This window comes from Epinephelus lanceolatus, chromosome 18 (assembly GCF_041903045.1).
Source record: "Epinephelus lanceolatus isolate andai-2023 chromosome 18, ASM4190304v1, whole genome shotgun sequence".
Taxonomy (NCBI): Eukaryota; Metazoa; Chordata; class Actinopteri; order Perciformes; family Serranidae; genus Epinephelus; species Epinephelus lanceolatus.
This window is the reverse complement of record NC_135751.1, coordinates 5,014,434-5,020,433: the sequence shown is the minus strand read 5'-3', so window position 1 is coordinate 5,020,433 and position 6,000 is coordinate 5,014,434.

Here is a 6,000-nt window from a genome sequence, read left to right as displayed (position 1 = left end):
CCCTATCAGCTGAGGAGAGCATGTGGCTGATCAGCTGATCAGGATTGCGCACTTGAGTTGTCTGCCTGAACTAGCTCCGCAGACTTCGCATCATTAATGAATGGATCTTCAAGCATTTAAAAATATATATTAGTTTGGACTGGATTATGTGAACTGCATATATTCTAATCCTCACTTGGTTATTGGTTATAAAACTGGCTATTCATGTACATATAAACACACTGACACTTTGGTGAAAATACACCAAATAACCAGCTTTTTCAGGATATATTTTCTAGAAGATTGTAATAAATTGACCTTGACTTAAGATTTTCAGTGCTTGAACCACTTTGAAGCTTAAAATAATTGTAGTGTCTGCCTTATTCAATAATTCAATCCCTAAAAAAAACCCTACAGATATCTGTTCAACAGACTACTAAAGATTACTAAAGCTCTTAAATTTGTTGCTGAAACTCCATCTGTCATTATGGCTGGTTGAAGGTTTCATGCCCCACTGGTGATATTAAACAACAGTGTGGGTGGCCTCCAGTCAGGCAGGGTCACATGAATGAGTAGACAACAGTCAAGTGATGGAGATTAAAGAAAGGGGGGGTTGGCAATCAGCGTTCGGTATCAGAGAACAGTCAGGTGGGTGGGGGCTGGGCTTCAACATTCCTGTGTGACTGATCTTCACTGGCTGGATTCCAGAGGGTCACCTTTATCACATTACAGCCCTGACAGCAGTGAGAAACAACTCTTAGTTTTCACAAAGGAACTCCTTTTGGTGAATGAAAAGTCTGTATTTCCAGTACGCAGTGCCTTCCATCATGAACAATTAATTAGCTTTGGTGTGTTGACCTAATATGGGGTGGCCTGATTTGTCTTTTGGGTCAAGGGAGATTATTAAAATGTAAATTTTAAAATTTGTTTGACACTTTTTTAGCTTACTGACTCCCCATGGCTCCTTAACAATGCATGGAATCCCACTGTTATTGATTTCTATTGTGTGTGTGCACATGCCTGCCTACCTTTGTGTGCACAGTACGTTTGTTTGAAGCTACCTTGCCCACAGCCTTGCTTTCATTTTTCTTTCAAATACTCATGAAAGACCAAACCTCTCATGTTTGATCTGTAGCTTTATATGCACTGATAACAAATATCATAAATCCACACACTCTTCGACACAGGTACGAGACCATGATCATTACATAAAGAACACAAAGAGAAATGCAGCATATGCAAACTGCCTTGTACTGTCTTCATTGTCCAGTGCACTGCCAATGGACACACAGTTCAACAACTATGGAGCTTTATCCCTGTCTTTATTCAAGAGAGTGGTCTATCAGTTTGAGAGCATTTATTGATTTCACATTCAAAAACCCTGCCCTCGCACTCAAATAGCCTCTGCTTGCACTTGGATCTACTCTGTTTCTGCTCAAACTGTGTGCTCGCACTCAGATACAATGTTGCTCACACTCAGATACCATGTTGCTCGCACTCAGATACAACGTTGCTCACACTCAGATACCATGTTGCTCGCACTCAGATACAATGTTGCTCACACTCAGATACCATGTTGCTCGCACTCAGATACCATGTTGCTTGCACAGATTTCCTGCTCAAGCTTCGGCTTTTCTCCTCGCGCTCAAACTGTTTCTGTGCGCTCATGGAATTTCTGCTCTCAGAGTTCTGCCCTGTGCTTGGATTTTTTTGTGTAACAACCCTGTCAAAATCCCCAACCAATAGAATGCCAGATTTACTGTTGACCAATGAAATGATCCCTGCCTCCTTGTGGGTGCGCTTGCTTTAGTATTAGAGCGTCCTGTCCGGGCGGGTAGGCTACTCTTTAACCGGGTTCATCCACTCCCACTCTCCAGGGCTTTATTAAATGTTCTTCCCTTGCTTTCTTTACAACTTTTGGAATAAAGGGACTGTTAATTTACACAAGTGCGCCATATGTATATATATATATATATATATATATATATATATACATATATGTGTGTGTGTGTATTATACAACAGTTAGTTCTGACCGAGTAATTTGATTGGACGAGAGGCATTCCGTGAGTGCTGATAAAGAGTATAACATCACTGGGACATGTAACAGTAAAATCACTCTGCTCACAGGTGTTATGAATATAAATACAACCGTTAATTAACCAACTGTCACACTCGCTACATTGACGCTGTAATTGTAATTGTCTTCGGCGGGATAATGTATAGTGAGCCGGTGACTGTTGAAAAATAACTCCCGACAGGGGAAGAGGGTGGGAGTGGATGAACCCGGTTAAAGAGTACCCGCCCGGACGGGATGCTCTAATACTAAAGCGAGCGCGCCCACAAGGAGGCAGGGATCATTTCATTGGTCAACAGTAAATCTAGCATTCTATTGGTTGGGGGATTTTGACAGGGTTGTTACACAAAAAAAATCCAAGCACAGGGCAGAAATCTGAGAGCAGAAATTCCACAAGCGCACAGAAACAGTTTGAGTGCGAGGAGAAAAGCAGAAGCTCAAGCAGGAAATCTGTGCAAGCAACATGGTATCTGAGTGCGAGCACACAGTTTGAGCAGAAACAGAGTAGATCCAAGCGCAAGCAGAGGCTATTTGAGTGCGAGGGCAGGGTTTTTGAATGTGAAATCAATAAATAATGCTCTCAAACTGATAGCCCACTCTCTTGAATAAAGACAGGGATAAAGCTCCATAGTGTTTTGGCTTAAAATACCCTGCAAAGGGGGAAAATCCCCATTTGCAATGCAGTGATGTCTCTCTAAAAAACAATTGCTTTTCATGTCACTATTCCTGCTGGAAACAGTGATGGGTCACTAAAAACAACCCACATATGGTGGCTTAAAAGTCACCGGAAACACTGCGTCAGGTTGCTAAAAAAACAACTACATTTGGTGCCCAAAAAGCTGCGGGAAAAACAGCAATGACTCGTGAAAAAATACTTATACTGGGTGCCTTAAAAGCCGCTGGGAAAACAGCAATGGGTTGCTATAAAAACCACCCATACTTGGCGTCCAAAAAGCTGCTGAAGAAAAGTGACCAGTTGCGAAAAAGCAACAAGACCCAAAAGCTGTGGGAAAAACAGCAATGACTCGCTATTAAAACCCATATTGGGTTTCCAAAAAGCCACCAGGAAAACATTGATGGGTCACTAAATAACACCCACCTTTGGTCCCTAAAAAGTGGCTGGGAAAAAAGTGACTTAAGTGCTTAAAACCCACCATCTCTTCTTCCACCGTAGGACAGAGTCGGTTCATATACTACGCCACTTTAAAAACAATATGATACGAATTAAACTGTACAAATATGATGTATTTGTGGTTTACAGAAAAGTACAGTGCCAACATTTTCCTCTGGTGGCTGGGCTGGATTTTTAGTAACCAATCAATTAATCAAAAAATTTATTGATAAATTCACTGGCAGTAAATGTAATAGTTTGTTGTGGCCATAATTAGCACGCTAGTTAGCTGCCTACCAGCCAGCATAACCAAGACATGCTCAGACATATGTTATTCTGTTGTTATTGGCTAACATATGACTCACTGGCTACGTCAATACAGTTCAGAGTGGACCTGTTGTGACTGTAGTACCTCTACCAATGAACTTGATGAACTTAACTGTTATAAACAAAACCCTTTTTTGTTTCATTTTTTTGTAATTACATGAATATGTGGATTTGTATTAAAGTTGCGAGCCTGTTTAAAGCTATAGTTGGTCATGTTAGAGAGGGGTCCATGTCATTGGTTCGACAGCCCATTGGTTTGACATCCCATTACTCCAACTGTCCGCGATGCTGAACGGCTCGTGGCGGGCGTATGGTGCGCCGCGATGGGCTTGAGGTGAAGCAGGCTCATGGCTTATGTGTTTGTCACTTTCTTTTTCATTTTAACCCACACCATGATCTTTTCCTGACCCTAACTAAGTGTTTTTTGTGCCTAAACCTAACTAGGCCTTAACCACAGGGCATCATGATGATTTCGGAACGGACTTCGGAACAATGAGTTTAATATGGTCGGAACAATGGGATGTCAAACCAATGGGCAGTTCCCGTTAGAGAGCTAGCAACCTCCTCTAAGCTTCACCCCCTGCTCCCCCTCCCGTCAGTGCTCCGTCCAAAGCCACGAGCCCAGACATGCCTGAACGCGCATCCTGCAGAGGAGAGCCAGTAAAATAACAAATCCCCCCAAAGCAAACAGCTAATTACCTGTGCAACAGAAAGACAGCAACGTCTGCATCACTTTTCATCACTTTTTTAGCAATAATCCAGGTGTGCAGAGGTGTGTTAGACAAGAGACAGGGTTTCAGCATCTTTCTTTCTTTTTCTTTTATTTCACTGACAGATTATTCCAAAGCTTTGTGGTCTTAGAGATATTGAGTTGCACTCCTAATGTATCTTTTTATTTTATTGTATGCTTTTAATGCTATTTATGACAAAATTTTATATTTTTATATTGCTTTTGTAAAAAGGTTTTTAGGTTTCAGTTGTTTGCTTTCAATATTTATCCAGGGTTCTTCAGCTGTGTTATTAAATGCTGCATTCTGATTGGTCAGTTGCGGCATTCAGCAGTCTGACATTGCTAGTAGCAACGGTCATTACACAGTTACTATGTAGCCCAGCGTTGGTAGGGACGCTGTCCTGCAACACTGCAGCTGTCAAACAACTTCCGAGGGAAAAAACAAACAGAAGCGGCTGATTTTAACATTTCTTTTAACTTATTTGGAGAGTAGCTACAAGGATTTTGAGGAATGGGATGCCGCTGAAGAATAAGAATACGGACTTTCTCTGCCAAAAACAAAAGAACATGGATTTGAATACACACTCGGCAGTCATGCTTTATGACATTTTACACGAGTTTTATTCCTCGGTTCAGTCCACTAAGCCTGGGTGAGTACAAAACTTTCACCAAAAGTTGTCGAATCCGGTCGGTTTTAATGCACTTCGCGGAGGCAGACAACATTATTTATTTAACTTATTTAATTTTTATTTTACTTATTTTACTTATTTAACCTCCGCTGCGTGTCGGGGTTCTATTCCCCTGTCGCGAGTTATTTTCCCAGTATTCACCGGCTCATTATACATTATCCCTTACGCAATCTATGTAGAACATCTGTGAGGCATAATAATACAGTTCTAAATTTGGTCATTTAAGACCTTCTTCGGTTCTTGGATTTTGAAGAAGAATTCTACTCAATCCATGTGCTTTATTAGACCAGACAAAAGAAGTGAGTAAGGTGTTGAGTTGGACTGTTAGAATGTTTTAGGGGGGATTAATGGTATAGTTTGGAATATAAAAAGAAATTTAGGCAATCATATAATTTCAAACAGATTTATCCTTCCAATTAAGTTTATGGGCAAGTCTAACTGTCTATGCTATTTTTTTTAATTCATTAAGTAAAGAGAGAAAATGATCCTCATATCATTGTGTTTTTTCAAAGCTTACAGTACAGCCTGGGTATTTTATCTTTCTTTTTTTTTTATTTAAAATTCCTAAAATCAATTCGCATTAATTCATTTTTTTTTTTCGTTATTCATTTTATAACCTGATACTTTAGGAAAATCCTCTTTAATCTCCATTACCTTTGGAAGAGATGTTTTAATCTTAGTTAAATATAACATCAAATCATCAGCAAATAAACTCAATTTATATTTTTCTTTATCTATGATTATGCCACTCACTTCTTCTGTTTGTCTTATTTTCTAGACCAAAGGTTCGATTGCTAAAGCTAATAAAGAGGAAAATAGCGGGCATCCTTGTCAAGTGCCTCTTTTTAATCTCAATATCTAAGATATAGCTCTATTAACATAAACCTGCACTGCTGTTTTGATCATGGAAATTGTTTCTTCGGGAAATTCATATATTTCTAATAATTATAATTAATAATAATAATAAAGATAGGCCCATTCCAGTTAGTCAAAAGCTTTATCTGCATCAACTGCAGTGTCAAATCAAATTTTTGCTTCTTAGCATGTTGTCTTAATGATACACAGATTTTAATATTGGTTTAAGACTT